The sequence below is a fragment of the Ambystoma mexicanum genome, chromosome 8 (genome assembly GCF_040938575.1).
Source record: "Ambystoma mexicanum isolate Mex_15411 chromosome 8, UKY_AmexF1_1, whole genome shotgun sequence".
Taxonomy (NCBI): domain Eukaryota; kingdom Metazoa; phylum Chordata; class Amphibia; order Caudata; family Ambystomatidae; genus Ambystoma; species Ambystoma mexicanum.
The window spans coordinates 204657446-204674757 of record NC_090929.1 but is presented as its reverse complement, the minus strand read 5'-3'; positions in this window follow the sequence as shown (position 1 = coordinate 204674757).

Here is a 17312-nt window from a genome sequence, read left to right as displayed (position 1 = left end):
TGGGGGTTTTAGAGGATTTGTAATACCCCTCACTGGTACTTCCATATCATTTCCCATGAAAACCAATGGGCTGACCCTAGCGGTCCTATCAGTATCTTCCAATATTCAGCTAGTCCGATTGCGGAGTGAATTGGCCACTAGGCTCTGTGGGTTTGTATCTAGGCTGGACTACCTAAGACTTTATTGTTCCAATGTCAATATACAGAGGAACATAAAATTGAGCAATCATAACACTTGCTGTTCACAGCTACTGCTAGGTGAACTAGTGTGGGGATAACTCAAAATAAATGAAATTTGGGTCATTCAAGGTCCTGCGTAATATTGAACATTCCCATAAATTAATCCTGAAATGTTTGGGATTTACCAAAGGGAGCTCAAAAGGACCCTGCAAGGGGGTGCAAGCTGCTCCCATCCCATAATGTCACGTATAACAAGCCTGACCGGCATATTTGGTCTTGAATGCCACAGTAAAGGAGTGGGCTATGTTAAACATGTTTTTCTATTTCCAATGGTCTAGTGTGCTGTCCAGACAAGTGGTCAACTGTAAATTGGTCGAAAGACAAATGGTCGACGTAATTTGGTCGAAAACCAAATGGTAGAATTTCTTTTTTTATTTATATATGTATTTTCTAGGTTTTCGTTTAGGGAAAAAAAGGTTTTTTTAGAAAAAAAAGGGGGTTGGGGGACCCCCCCCAAATAAAAAAAAAAAAGGGGCGAAAATAAAAAAAAAAACATTCCACCATTTGGCTTTCGACCAAATCCGTTCGACCATTTGTCCAGTCGACCAAATTTTTTCGACCAAATGTCTGGTAACCGTCTAGTGTATAAAGAAGAAGAAATGTGTATCTATATTATTATATTTTTATTTACACAGGGAGAAACCATGCTCTTTTTATCACAAAAGAATGTACAATAGATAAGATATCCGATTTGACGGGAAGCAGTGAGTTTCTTACAATGGGGTGAGTTTGAGGGACATTCTGACCAGAGGGAGTAAATGCAACCGTCACCAGGGACAATACATGAGTTGACATAGCTAGATTAAGGACAACCACCATTAGAAATGTGTAAGTGCAGGTAGGTAGGATGGCCAGCTGTGTTAGCGATGTGACCATGATGGATGAAGTGCTAGCGTTGAGGCAGTAGACAGTGAGGGACTGGGTTGAGGCAAGCAGATGAGAGGTAGGTTAAAAGGGTAACTCAGAGGCAAGGAGGTAGGCTTATAGTTTGGTTTTGAGCAAATCACTGTGGACTGTTTCTTAGATGTCCGAGGGAAGAAAATTCCATGCAAGTGGAGCAAGAAGAGAGAAATAGTGGAAGTGAGAGGATGCACAGGGAGGGCGAGGTGCCACAAGGGTAGTCAAGGAGGGAGAGTGCAGATTGCAAGAAGGCTTGAAGAGTTGGATAGATACAATTGTGCCTTTCCGTGGATAGATTTGTGAACAAGGAACAGACATTTTAATCTGGCCCTGTTTTGAATGGTCAGTCATACAACGTGGTGATGGTACGAGGAAGTAGGTGTGAAGTGATGGATTTCAAAGAGAGTGCTGGTAGCAAAGTTAATGATCTTGTTGAAAGCATAGTTAGGGAGATAAAAGAAGATGTCCAGTTTAGAGATTACGAGAGTGGTTAAGAGATGCTTGGTGGTGTTAAAAGGAAGGAGGTGCCTGATTTTTCTAATATTTAGGAGGGTGAGGTGAGTTTTGAGATTAGAGTAGAGAAGAAGTGAGAAGGGTCATAGATGACACTGAGGTTTTTAGCTGAAGAAGAGTAGGTGGAGTGTGTCAGGTGGGAACTGGATAGGAAGGGGAGGAGATGAAAGAGTATTTTAACATCAGAGAGTGCCAAGCCATTTAATATTAAATGGCAGAGAGACAGTTTGAAATGTTGATAGAGATATCAAAGTAGAGTTTAGGAAAAGAGAAGAAGATGTGGGTGTTGTCCACAAAGAGCTGATACGAGAATCCAAAGGAGGGGATTAATGACCCGAGAGCAGAGGTGTAGAGTGTAAAGAGGACAGGACCCAAACACAGCCCTGTGCAACACCAACAGCTAGAGGAGTGAGTTGAGAGGTTTTGTTGCTCCAGGAGGCAGAGAATTGGCAAGTTACAAGGGAGGATTCAATCCAGTCAAGCGCTTCGATCTTGAATACCAAGAAGAAAGAGATTATTAAGGAGATCAGAATGATCAACAGTGTCAAAGGCAGCAGACAGGTCAAGGAGGATTAGAATAGAGGATAGGTTGGAGTGCTTAGCAGAGGAGGTGAAGTTGAAGACGTTCATGAGAGTAGTTTCTGTGGAGGGACAGGAGCAGAAACACGCTTGTAGTGGGTCTTGAAGGTTGTAGATGTCTAAGAAATTGGTAAAATGGTTGAACACAACCCTTTCAAGCACTTTAGAGTAGTGCAGAAGGAGATACAAAGGGCAAAAGCTAGTCAGTCGATCCATGTCAGCCCCTTGCTTTTTTAGGAGAGGGATGACCGTGGCTGTTTTGAAAATAGATGGAAAGCAATGAAAGTGTTAGGACAGGTTGTAGACAGTGAGGATGGTTGGCGTGAGAGTCAATGAGAGTGCTCTGGAAATCCATGTTTCGCCCTATCTGGAGAGGACTTGAGAGAATTCAGAGAGGTAAAGTTTCAGGTCCCCATGCGAGTGAGTAAGCCTCTATTTGCGCAGCAGTCAAAGCATGTCTATGCAGAGAGATCGAATGAATGGGGTAACCCATGGTTGAGCTGGTTTTCTTTTGGTAAAGCTTGGTGAATATCATGGGGTACTGTTTAGGTGAAGGAAAACATAGATCATGAACTTTGAAAGAAGTTTCTTTTGTATCACTTCTACGGGGTTCCGCCCAGACTTTCAGGACTACCAACTCCCGAGACCTGATGAAGCAAACACTAAGTCAAAAAGGTCATCTGCATTATTTATTGTACACCCAATGTCCTACATGAAATTAGCAGACACATGCCATATAGGTTTCCCATTACAATTCTTTACAGAATTTCTACCAGCTTTCTCATGGGAAACCAATAGGATGATTTTGAACAGCACTTAATGTCAGGTAGGCCATCAACCAGCAGCCATATTGAATTTTCGAAAATGAGTGACGAGAACTGTGTAATCCTTTTCGCTACCATAATAGCTTTCAATACAAGCAGCCACTGTACAAGAAAATCATGTCAACATATTGTAAAGCGACTGCAAGAGTCATGAGGCGCATTTGCTAAATTGTCCTTTGAGAATGAAAAGTGGGGCATTTTATCGCACAATGTTGATCACGCACAGAGGACGGTAGGGAGAGTCATCTTGCCAGCCTTGCTGTAAAGGGTGCTGAAAGATGTACAATTTGGCAGGCACAAGGGGAGAGCTTTTCTCTTTTCATTATTATTATTAAAAGCCTGGATGAAGCAAAGGCAGAGGACAAGGCCGGCTTTGTGACATGAACCAGGACTCAGACAAAAGGCTGCCCCATGTTACAAGAGACTATTCCCATCAAAGGCTATTCAAACAAGTCGACTACTGAGAACAGGAAACTCTGGTGGTTATATTTCAGATACTCTCCACCATTTAATAAACCAAGCCTGCTGATGTGCACCGCACTACCCATTTTACTTCTCCCCGGAATATTATGTACCAAATATATCACTCTGTCGAAATTACAAAATGTTGCCAGTTTGTAATCTCGGCAGTATTGCATTCATTGATTATAGCCGGTGCTATTCCATTACTTCCAGTAGTAATTATTTCTGGTGGTAACATATACCACTGGCAAAACACATATTTTTAGGATTGTTGAGATAAAGAAATACAACGGGGAGTTAAAATATACCACTGCTGGTAAATAACATACTGGGTCATAGTATACATCAATTTCAGGGTGCAGGGATAGGGCACCTGAGATAGTCACCACTCTTTTACATCAGCTGGTGGTTTGGGAAACTCACCTGATAGACTGAAGATAGTGGCGGCTAATTTTGATTTGTATTCTGTTCAGGATTAACCTATGCCTGATCTTATGACTATCGGCAGCTGTCATCATTTGTAGGCAATATATTCGTTTCTGTGATGGGGATTGCTGTCTGTAATTGCATGACAGTAATTTTAGCTTTATCCTTCTGTAATGGGCCGTATTGTAGCTCTGGTAACTCTGGTGGTAAATATCATTGGTGATAATGGTATCACCCTTCTTTGTAATAGGGTACTCTATATAAATTTCCTTTAGACTAAGAGACTGATCTTCTCAGAAGACACAAGGACATACTTACCTTTATTGGTACACACATTCTGCTGTTTGAAGCCTATGTTCCCTTTCCCACGCATCTTTTTTTTGAGAAAAGATCCTGTACAGTAGGATGGAGTCATAAAGATCCCTACCGGCAGCAAGTAGCAGCACACCACCCAGTACAAGGACTACCAGGTTGCACAATAGAAGATATCCATGCCAACCCTACATACGGCTTCTGCATCAGTCACGTCCAGCACAGGAACCACCGTCGCCGAATTCAGCCTGGGGCTGTCACGTTTGCATATTTGCTTCAGCTACAGACTGTTTGAGATGTCACTTCCTCCATCACCACTGTCTGACTCCGAGGAAGCAGCCATTGTGGAGGAGCCGCAGGAAGAGGACATGTCCGTTGTCACCCCATTCACATCACTCTTCGCTCACCTTGATCTTCCATAACAAGTCAAGGAGCTGGGGGAGAGTCACTGAATCACAGCGGATGCAGGTTCAGACACTGAAGAGATGGAGAACTGCCCGTCACCACTGAAGCACAGCAGAGGAGCTCCAGCAGCACTACCATAGCCTGGAGGTGATGAAGTTCTGGCAACACAGCCCGAAGGAGATGAAGCACCAGCCGCACTTTCACAGCCTGGAGGGACGAGAGGACCATTATCAGCGCAGCATCACTGTGGACCTGGTGATACATCAACATTCCAGTGGCTGTTCCAGTGAGAGAGGCCACTATTAATAACTGTGATCTGTGTGGGAAGGCTGTCCGGAGAGGGAAACCCATTGGAAGTTCCCATTGGAAAATCGACAATGTCTGATCATCTCTTTGATAGCCAGAGCATGAACCGCTCAACAGAGACTGCCAGCCAGAAAAAGACCACCCACAACGGGAATGGCAACTACAGCAATGGTAACTGCAGTGCTAGCAAAGATGGAAGCCAGAAAGAGTGCCACCACCTGTATCAGAATGACCACAGCTATAGCCAAGAAGAGCAGCACTCCAGCAGAAACCACAGGAAGGACCACCTCCAGCACGGAGCCAGTGAAGTGACCAGCACTCAAAGTACTTCAGTGGGTGGTCTACAGTCATGGATGGTGAGATGGTGATCTACATGCCAATGAGACTGGCTCGACAACACCCACACAGGTGGAGGAACTACTAGGTTGGGGTGTCCAACCTGTGGGAAGTGAGCTGGTCCTCAGTTGCTTGGTGTCATCGTGCTTGTTCTGCGGGCTCAGACTCGTTCCAGCGAGATGCTGCTGTCAAGCACATGAGGACCCAACACCTGGAGCAGTACAGTGCAGTGACAGCAGAAGAAGGGTTGCCCAGCAGCACAGGAGTTGAGCTGGGGGAGAAGCAGGCAGTGCATTGCAGAGGGACACCATTTGTAGTTTTTTACATATCTCTTTTTCCCAAGTTTGCCTCAGGCACCAATCCTTTGCACTGAAGTCTTCACTCATTTCTCTCTTTCTCACTGTCAGCATTGACCCAAGTACTGTTTTGTCTTTCTCCGTACAGCGTTGAGTTACGTGAGAGGACCCACTGCTGCAGAGGGAGACCATTTTGTTTGGCCAGGCAATGGAAAACAGCTACGAATGTTCAACTCCCTTTTTCCAGCCTTTGTTCAGTGATTAACCATTGGCACCAAAGACTTAACCTTTCTTATCTTTTGCATTGTGTTAACCCCATTCTCTCTCTCTTCCTAATTCATTGTCTCTCGTTTTCTGTTCAAATTAAAAAAGCATGGCTCAAGACACAGTCTGTGGAACACCTTCTGGAACCATTGCTACAGAGACAACATTGCAGTGTATGCATGATAGACACGCATCGTCTAGAACATGTCACTGAGGTCCTTTAACTGTGCTCACTACATTAGTTCCAGTCTGATCATTATTAAATGATGATGACAGCCATTGCACAGCATCACCATCATCATCACAGTCGGTCTAGTCATCTTCTTCTGAGGTAGCACGTTGTGGGATGGTGGGGTGCTTGGGGATTACCTGGCAGTCTATCTTGAGGACTGAATGGGAGGCTGGGCAATACGCGGCATGGTGACTGTAAGCAAGAAGATGCAGAGGAACTTGGGGGAGACTTTGTGTAAAATTGCTGATGTGCTTGCGGACCGACCCACGCAAACGTGCAGTGATAGTCAGTGACATTCACACCCAGCCTCATCATAAGTTGGGAGGAGCAGTAAAAATTTAGCAGTAACGCTATTACCGCTACATTGCTGCTCTGCCCAACTATGCATCGCCCAGCTTTGCCTCCAGCTTTGAGCTTGAGTTTCCGCCAATTTGCAGCACTATTACTGCTGTGCTAATTGCGCCCAATATGCTCCATTGGGTCTAACGGACCCAATGGGAATGGGGACTTCCCCCCCCAGAACTCGGGATCGGGCGCTAATTGCGCCGACCAAGTTGCGGTAATGCTATAAGCGCTGGACAGCATTTACCGCCAGGCTACCGCCCAACATCTAATGACCCCAAAGTTATTAACCAAAATGGACCTGTGTAATACGGAGGGGTTATGATAACGTTAAGGGATGGAAATGGTTTAAAAGTGTCATGCCTAGCCTGGGGTCTTTTCAGGATGGAAACTGCGGTGGGGCCTGTTTGAACACCAGTGGCCCCTCACATTATTGCATTAGTGTTACTTCACTGAACTTGCTTTTTGGATTTCAAGTGTTTATGTTAAAAGAGACCTGGTTGTGGACCCCTTATCATTTAGATAGATACAGAATTTATCAACATCATGCAAAAAAAGGAGGCCCAGAGGCCGCCCCTCAGGTGGGCTATTGATCGGTGTGAACCAAGATCTGCACTCCGAATTAATACTCCCCGTTGACACTCAGGGGAATGTATTGGCTGTAGAGATATTTTGCAATCAGTTTGTGGCGGGACAACGTATGTTAATTTTAAACATTTATGACCCATCCAGAGGCTGTTGTTCGCCAGAAAGTCTTGAATACATTGAGAAGATAATCAGCTCCTAGGGGTTATCTTCTGCAAGTGATACAATATTCATTGAAGGAGATCCCAACCAACGCGCGTTGTGGTGAGCCTCCCCCTATTGAATTTACCAATATGTTGCCTTAAAAAGAGCGATATGTTGCATATTTATTTTTATTGATGCAGCTGAATAAATCAACTTTTCAATACTAAGTTACAAAAATAGAGATAACACAAATTTGATATTAACAATTATGAATAAAGACATAACAAAAACATACATTTTAGTTACTCATACAACGCAGCACAATTAAAACTGTAATTCAATTGATACACACTAAAAACAAAGTTTAGGCAATTTTTAAACAAAGAAGAGGTAAATTTTTCAGACATGAATAAAAAACTCTGAGCATTAACACATGTTAATAATATCAAAGAAAAGGAAAAAAATGTAACGTAAGAATCAGAGTCAGGCCTCATATGTTGTATAAAGCCTGCAATCAGTTGGGTGCTCGCTGCACTCGGTTCATTCAGGAATGGGTGCAGGCATTTGTAAATGGTAGAACACGGAGCGACTCCCCGGGGAAACTAACCTGGTAAGCCAGGTCGAAATGGGCTACCCTGGACATCCTTGTTGGAAACAATGCACTATTGGAGTATGTTTCCAACTTTGAAGTCATTCCTAACCAATATAGTGATCACATTCTACTCAGTCTACAACTAAACATGATGCAGGCCAGGCTGAGGGAATTGAGAGTAGGGGAGGCAGAAGCCAATCATGGAGGTAACCGAATAGTCTGGTCTCATACCAATATACATAAAGCTTGTACAGCTCTTTGGAATTTGACTCTTGATACCCTGTCAATTTTATACAAATCCACAGCAGCCGAGGTAGATGAATGGTTAAACGCTATGGCCCACACAACTGGAATAGTGAAGGGGAGGTTAAAGGTTGCTATTGACAAACCGAAAGCACATTTGTATGACCCAGAAATTCGAGCGGCTAAACAAAATTTAAGGAAAAACCTGCGGCCTATTAAAATGGCCGCAGGTTCACTGAAGACTATCACTGAAGAGATACGAAATGACAACAACGTTTACCGCAACTGGCTGAAAAAGCATAAAGCCATGGGTCAAATAAGAATTGTCAAAAAAGGATTGGAGCCTTGCAGAGTAGGAATCGTCGGACTATGTGGCAAATTTTAACGTTGGCCAGGAGCATCAAAAGTGCTTCTATGATAAACCTGATAGCTGAACACGAATGGAAGGTGCATGTTTTGACAAAAATATTCACACCTAGGGTCCATTGACTTCTGAGAGTCTGGTTGAAAGGTATTCTTTGTGGTCTTTCAATAGGATTGACCTCTGTGTACGTATAGGAAAATTGAAAAGTTCAAGGGCACCTGGTCCTAATGGGCTGGCAACTGCAGTATTAATGTGAGACCCTAAGGGATGGGCTGGATTGTTGTCATATCAGTTTGATTGAGTCTGTGATGAACAGGATATACCAGCATCATGGACAAGCTCAATCTTAGTACCTGTGTTCAAGTCTCTAGACAGACTAGTTCCAGAGAATGACAGGACGTCCATGCTGGACGTCACAGGTAAAATATTTGTGGCCTATGTCCTGGAAGAGCTGCAAGCAAGGACTGGTACACATCAAGTATTGCGCCCTTTTCAGACAGGTTTCCAGCCCGGCTCCTGCAGAATCCATAACATTAGATTGTTAGATGCCTTTATTTTATGAGCAGGATGCAAGCAAGGGTCCTCTCTTTACATTACTTATGTGGACTTCTGTGTTTGACCTGGTAACCCAGGGACGTCATTTCACCAAAAGGCCTGGGGTAGCCGAAGTGACATCACACAACCCTTGACCCCCTGATGACATCACAGGAAGTGATGTAATTTGACCCCACCCCAAGTGACATCACAGGATGTGATGGCAATCGACCTTCAGATTTTTAGATGCTTCTAACACCCGGTTTCCGGGTGTTCTCATTTCAGCAAGATATAAGAACCAAGGCACAGAGGGAGGCTTGATTTGTCCACGATTACCAATTTCGATGTGGGGTCTATATATATATATAAAACACACATAATGCAGTATTTCTAACAGTGTAACCGAAATCTGTAACGCAGGCTACAGCTAGTGTATGAAACACCCATAGATCAATGGACACAGAAGTACGTGTGATCTGTGGCATTGCTGTGTTCAACAAACCAAAAAATCACTGACCTGGGGAGGCGTGCACTGCTGTTTAACCAGGAGAAAAATGCTGCACGAGCAACGCCTTAAAATTAAATCATTGACCCGGTTTTAGTATCAACAAAATTCCCTGGTTATAAATGTTTATATGATTCAGCTACCACTATGATAGAAAAAACCTATTCGCCTGGTCTTTGTGCACAGAGGGGAGTGCACCTGATAATGTTATCTTTGCTGGAGTATAATACCTGGGAAAGTTTCTTTCAATATACCCAAGGCCCTCCTCCCCCATAGTTTTTATTATCTAATCGTAATACTGGGTGTTAGAGAACTTTAAAAAAAATACCATTTAATATAATATCATTGCTGCACACATGAATTCATTGAACCACACAGTTATGTAAAATTGAAAACACCCACGAGTTGTTTCTCACCCGGGGACTCACCGGTGAACTTCAAGGCACGCACTGCACACTACCCCTTTGTCCGACCCAGTGGTGCTCAATGGCGTAACACAAAATCTGGCAGCTCCCCTGCGAGCCATGCTGTGGGAGTCCCCCCCCCCAGCTCCTTAACAAAGCACTGGGCACGCCACACCCCGGGCCAGTCCAGACCACCACATGTGCGCAATGTCCATGATGATTATGCTGCTGCAGGGGCATACACTACTGCAAGTGAAAGCAGTAAATATTTTTTTCCAATCAAAGCTTAAATCTTTAACGTAACATAGAGAGAAGGGGTTGGTGCCTGGTCCACAAATATACCAGCCACCAGTGGTGGAAGGTGAGTTGTGAGGGTGTAAATATTTGCCACAAGTAAGTGATTGCGACTGAGCACAGCGAGGGAGCCCGAACTAACGGAAATGGGTCAGGGGGAGGACCAGGGGGACTCTTCTCCCTCCCCAGAGTAAATGATTTGAATGATGGGTTAAAATAGTCCATTACAAAGCACACTTTCTGGGAAAATGTGGGTAAAAGGCCAACAAGGTGGGTAAACGGGCAAAAATCAGTGCTGTAGGGTGTAGGGTAAATCATGAAAAAAGATACACCAAAGTGCACAGGGCATTTCCCAATGCATTATCATGCCAGTCCCTGCAATATATGCCAGTATAAAAAAAACATGTTCATGCTAGCTGTGCCCATACATTTCCATGCTGGCTCCACCAACATATGCTAGTATTTCCATAGAAGACCATGCTTATGTTTGCTTTAAGACGTTTTTGTATAGTATCATTACTGGCACTGGGCACAAAACTGGCTCTGCCAATATATGCCAGTACTCCTATGTAAGTAGATACTCCTGTTGGTTTGGCCATTAAAATTGACATGTCACAATAGGAAAACCTGTCCAAATTGGTTCCAATGTAAGCCAGACTAGACCCATAAGAACACTTATAGTGCTTGAGTCATCATAGCCGGTCAAGTGGCACAGCGAGTAGAGCGCTCGCTTTGACATCCGTGCAGAGCTTGCTAATGCATGTTCGAATCCCGGCAGGGCCAAACTCAGCCTTTCATCCTTCTGAGGTCGATAAATGAGCACCACACACCGTGGGTAATAATAAGCAGCGCTCGCTCAGATACCTGGGCATTTGTAGCGCTATATAAATGCGGAATTATTAATTATTATTATTATAGATGCTCAGTTAATAAAAAGTCACACTACAGTGTAGAATATACAGGATACTACACCAAAACATCAGTCTAGCAAGGTAACATGACATATCATGCTTATTTTTTTAAAGATACCGAGTAATAAATGCCAGTCTAGCCAGGGAATGGCAGACATGAACTTGCCTTTGCCCAAAAATACCACTAAAACATGCAAAGTCAATAAAGGATGTGGCAAAAATGTTCCAGTGATCCCAGTCTCCCAGGGCCTTACACACACATGCATCCCCTTTCACCCACCAGCCACTCACCCATACATCTCCTCTCGCACTCGCTTACACTGGATTCACCACACAGGCACACACCAAATCCCGCCCAGAACATTCAAACACACACTACCACATGTATGCTTATTCACCCACCTGTCACTCATACCCTCTATTACATCCACACATTGCATTCTCTACACAGGCACACACAGAACATTTAAAAACACACATCACATCACTTCTCATTCACCCACCAGTCAATCACACATTCTCTTCCATCCACTCAATGCATTCTCTACAGAGGCACACACCCACCCTCCAAGAACATTCAATAACACTCACTACACTTCTCATTCACCCACCAATCACTCACACGTTCTCTAACATCCACTCATTGCATTCTCTACAAAGGCACACACCCACCCACCGAGGACATTCAAAAACACACATTACATCACTTATCATTCATCCAACTGTCACTAACACCTTCTCTTACATCCACTCATTGGAATTCTCTGCACAGGCACACACCAAAACAGGTCCACCCCTATTCCTCCAAAACTATCAAGGACCACATTGACTCCTTGGCTCCTGCCCTTGCTGACTTCTGCAATCAGTCCTTCGCCTCTGGAGTCTTCCCATCCGCCCTCAAGCATTCCCTTGTGCACCCCTTCTTAAGAAACCCTCTTCCCACCCTTCCTGCCCAGCTAACTATCGCCCAATCTCTATCACTCCCTTCCTGGGCAAGCTCCTGGAGAAACTGGCCATCTCCCAGCTTACTCTCCATGCTGAATGTGTTGGTAGTCTTCATGACCATCAGTCTGGCTTCAGAGCTGCCAGAAGCATGGAAACTGCTCTCCTGAACATCCGTGAGGACCATGCTCTCGAACCTTGACTCTAACATTCCATGTGTTCTCATTTTGCTTGATCTCTCTTCTGCCTTTGATACTGTCAACCATACCATCCTGCTCCACCGTCTCCGTGATAACCTCGGTATCACTGGTCAGGCTCTGGCGAGGCTGACCTCTTTCCTCTCAAATCGACCCTCCCATGTCCAACTGGGGTCTTTCCTCTCTGACATCTTCTTCTCTACCTTTGGTGTCCCCCAGGGATCTAACCTCTCTCCCTGGCTGTTCAACCAGTATCTGGCACTTCTCGCCCACCACATCGCCGCTCTCTGCCCCTACTTTCAGTGCTATGCGCATGATACCCAGCTCATTTTCAGGCTACCCTTGGCCTCCTCTTCTCCTTCCCTCATCTCTGACTGTCTTTCTGCTATCCAGGAATGGTGTGCCGCCAACGACCTCTGCCTTAATGCCAGTAAGACTGAGATTCTACTCATGGGCACTCCCACTCCCTCCTTCCCTGCTGCTCTCTGGCCGGCCTCTCTGGGCCCTCTTCCTGCTCCTACCTGCAAGGCAAAAAACCTTGGGGTCATCTTCGACTCCACACTCTCCTTCTCTCCTCACATATCCGACGTATCTAAGAAGTCACACTACCAGCTACACCTCCTCAGAGGTATCCTTCCTTTCCCCTCCTTCCCCCAGAAGCTCACTGTCTCTAGAGCCCTGGTTCTCTCTAAGCTGGACTACTGTAACAGCCCCTATCTAAATCTGCCCGCCTCTACTCTCTGCCCTTTGCAACTCATCCAGAACAGGACTGCAAGACTTGTCCTTGGCCTCAAGCCCAGGGACCGTATCTCTCCAGGACTGAAATCACTACACTGGCTCTCAGTGACTGTGAGGATCAAGTTCAAAACCCTCTGCATTGTCCACAAGGCCGTCTGGGGCCTTGGGCCAAAATACCTTCAACTCTCTCTTCCTAAATATCTTCCTTCTCGAGCTCTTCGCTCATCCGCCTCCAACTCCCTCATGGTCATCCGCTTCTCCAAACAACGAGTTGGGAGCAGATCTCTTTCCACTGCAGGGGCCTCCCTCTGGAACAGCCTTACTACCTCCCTGAAACTTGAGGAGAACCACATCTGGTTCCGGAAGCACCTCAAAACCTTCCTCTTTGCCTCCGCTTTCTCTCCCCCTCTCCCCTGCTAATACTACTGAAACTGCACTGAATCTGCAACTGGGCCATTCACCGTTCTCGGCCCAGCCACTCTCCCCTGCACTGCCTCCACAGCAACCCCTGCACTACGGAACTGTGTCTGTATCCATACAGCCCCCCTTCCCAGCACTTGTCTGCACTTACCTCGCACTTGCCACCAGCTGGCCCTTGTTATTTATCCTGTATGCTGTATGCTAATAACCCTGTACTGCACTTTCCCCTCTCCCTTTCCCCCATGCACTTTTCCCTTCCCCTCTACCCTTGCACTTGCGCGATCTGAATGACACCTGGCCTAGTAAGATCGTTGTCTGTCTCCCCTTGATCCCCCCCCCTGCCTCGTCGCGCCTTGAAACACTTGTGTATAGGCGCGTTACAAATGCCTTATCATATCATATCATACCCATCCCCTGAACATTCAGAATCACACATCACATCACTTCTCATTTACCCACCAGTCACTCACAATTTCTCTTACATCCGCTAATTGCATTCTCTACACAGAAACACAGCCACCCACCCAGAACATTCCAAAACTCACATCACATCACTTCTCATTCAACCACCATTCACATACATACATTTGATAGGCACTTCACACATGCAAAACACACATCATATTACAACAAAAGCCTTCTTACCTTTTTCTTGCAGCTTTGGCCCCCTCAGCTCCTCTTTGCTGCTCACAAACAAGAATCAGGAAGCTGCAAGAGCTTCGTGGTTCCTGTATGTGAGCTGCCAGGAAGCCAAGGGAGAAGGGGTTGTAGCTGAACATGGCATGTGACATGTGCCACAAGTCACAGTCAGCTCCAACCCCTAACAAGTGCCTCCCAGGCCCATCCTTCACCGTGATGGATGAGGACTAGGCCGGGAGCCCACCAGAACTGGTGTGGTGGGTCCCACCGTGCCGCAGGAGGGCCTGCTACACCACGAGCACCGTTTTGTTTTTTTGACCAAAAAAGAAAAGGTTTTTTTCCTCCAAAAATCTTTTTTTTCTTTTTAAATTTGTAGTTGCAAGGGAGTCCCAGGGGATGCGATTCAAACTAAAGATTTCTGGACTTATCGTCTTAATACTAATTCGGTTTCTAGGCACTTGGCACTTTATCATGATTGGTTAAAGATTGAACCGTATTTTTCAGGACACTCATTTTCAGAATTGACACAAAACATGTGGATCGTATTACTGACTGCATTATTGAATGATGTATTTTGTATTGTATTGTATTTATTTGTTGTTTGTATTTTAACAGTGAATCACGTTGATTTGTGAAAAGTCCATAATGAACTAAAAGGTGTGCAGTCATTTTTTCCAAAACAAAAATGTTGAAAGTCATTTTTTCGAAAATAAAATGTCGGAAAAAAAAGTCGAATTCTTTTTTTTTAATTATATATTTATTTTGAGGTCCGGGAATTTAAAAAAAGGGGTAAAATAAAAAAAATGTATAAAAAAGGGAGTTGAGGGGGAACCCCCCATTTCGAAAAAAAACGTATTGAAAAAGAAATTCGACTTTTCTTTCCAACATTTTATTTTTGAAAAAATGAATTTCGACATTTTTGTTTTCGAAAAAATGACTATGAACCAAACTAAAACACACTACAGTATTATTATTATTACAAATGGTAGCCAGTGATCTATAACCGTCATCTACTCTGTGCCCTGCAATCTTGTCCACATGTCCATGGTGAGGTGCACCCACGCAGCCTCAGATTCCTCATGCAAATGGTATAAACCACAACATGGCCCCTGATTTTGAGGATGGATGAGAGGTTCCAGACTGCCATCTTCGGTAGCGATTGGTTACTTGCTACTGGCTTCAGGGAGTCTCGGATTGGCAACGTTGCTCTAGGTGTGGTGGAGCCTTGTTTTTGGGGGGCGTTCATGTCAAACATGCCATAAATCACAGTGTTAGATAGGGGGGTGGGGGGGTCATGAAGAGTGACCAGTGGCGGTGTGCTACAAAGTTAGGTACTCCCCTGCTCAGATAGGTCTGCAGCTTCCTCGTCCCAACATGTGTCCAAAGTGTCACCGTTGGCGCTGAAGTCTTGCACAGGCATAGTGCGAGGCAGGTCAAGTAGTTGAGGGTGAGCATATTAGCAGTCTTGCTGGTTGGCTTGCTGGGGTGTAGGCCTATGGTTCCTGCATTATCACGCGTCCCTTTCCTTTTTTCCATAGCAGGGCCATCTGGCTGGGTTGAGGATGTCAGCAAGATGAACAGTGGCGTCTCTTAGTAGCCATTACACTCGCCAAACTCTGCAAAGCAAAAGACAACAAGATACTTTAAGCCTGGGGCAAAGGGGATGCTGATGATGAGTCAGCACAAGAGGCAGCGCAAATACAAGCGCCCTAGTCCAAGATAATGTGGCACATCGATTAACAATAATAACAACAATAATCATGATAATATTGCGGACAGTGTGCTAATAATCAAGAAACACAAGAAAAGCGAAAAAGTAGCACAAATACAGTGACATGATTTTAGGTAAATAATACAAATATATAAACCATGCAATATTTGGGTTGAAATACCTCTGGTAGTGTTAACAAAGATAAAACAGGAGGTCCATTAGCAATAATGATACATTATCCTGTAATCATCATTATGAGAAGCAAATAATCAGGGGAGTATCCTGCATTACAACAGTGGGGGGTCGGTGGGAGTCGAGCCACGAAAAATGGCTTGCAACTTTTCCCCCCAAATGCATTGCACGCAATGCCATGCGGTCTCATTCGCGTCCGCGTCCTCCCGCCCCTGCCCGGCCCCCCCGCCGAAATCAGCTTTTTTAGTAACATTTGTGTCAGGTGGCCTTTTAACGCATCCATATAAGAAAAAAAAACTGCAGGACCATTAAAGATTCAGGAAACTCATCTATTACAGATCTGTCCAGGCCCTGTGGGGCAAAATAATGAAAACCTCCAAATGTGCATATGGAGGGCACCAACAGAAGTGACTTCACAGAAAAGGACATTGCCAGGAGCATCATCACTCTTTGATACTTGGAGGCACCATGGAAGTTAATTTAGAAAAATTTGCCATAAGTACGCCAAGTGGCAAATAACATTGTGGTGCAAAAAACCTAAACTGGACTACTATTATTTATGGAGTAAATCTATAATAATTCGTTTTTTTTTAATTCTATGTGACAACATGATATATTAACATAAGCTATGAAGTACATCACTTACAGAGCTGCAGATAAAACACAGAGGGCCTCATTACGAGAATGGAGGTAGCCATGGAGCTATTAGCTCCATAGCTGCCTCTGTTCCGGGCTCAATTACTGGGTTTCTGCAATGTGGATTTACCGGGTTACTCCGGGATAGGAGGACCCGGTAAGTCCTCCATGCAGGAACCCATCCCAATTCCCATTTGAGCCCCCAAAGGGCTCAATGGGAATGGGGAGGGAGGTAATAACAGGCAGATTTCGCGCCTTGAACACTTGTGTATAGGCGCGTTACAAATGTCATGTCATATCATTACATCTGGCCCGTTATTGCCTCCCTTTTCCCCTCGCGGGACCAGGAAAGCAGCCTGGTTTTACCAGGCTTGTGATCCGGGTCCCGCGATGGTAAGCTCGTAATCAGCGCTCCCGGAATGAAGGGGGCCGGTGGGAGCGCCAGCCTTATAATGAGGCCCAGTGTGATTAAATGATTTGCCCAGGATCACGCAATTTGGTTAAATGGTGAATGGACATGTGGACAATTTAAGCAACTGAACACATCTTTCCAGGTTCAGGTTCAGTTGATATAGATATTTATTAAGGTTTTGCTTTACATTTCATGTGCTTAAATAATACTTTGTTTATAGCAATGCCTGGAAAGCACACCACATTACATAATAAACGAGCCTTTCATAATAAACTAACTTTACTCTATATTCATCGACATAGTAATATGTTGAGCAATAAGAGTATGGCTTTTATTTTATTCTCCCCATCCTGCATGCAAAGTCACAATAGCATCATGCAAATTAATGAGAGCCTAACAAATCCTCCTTGGGT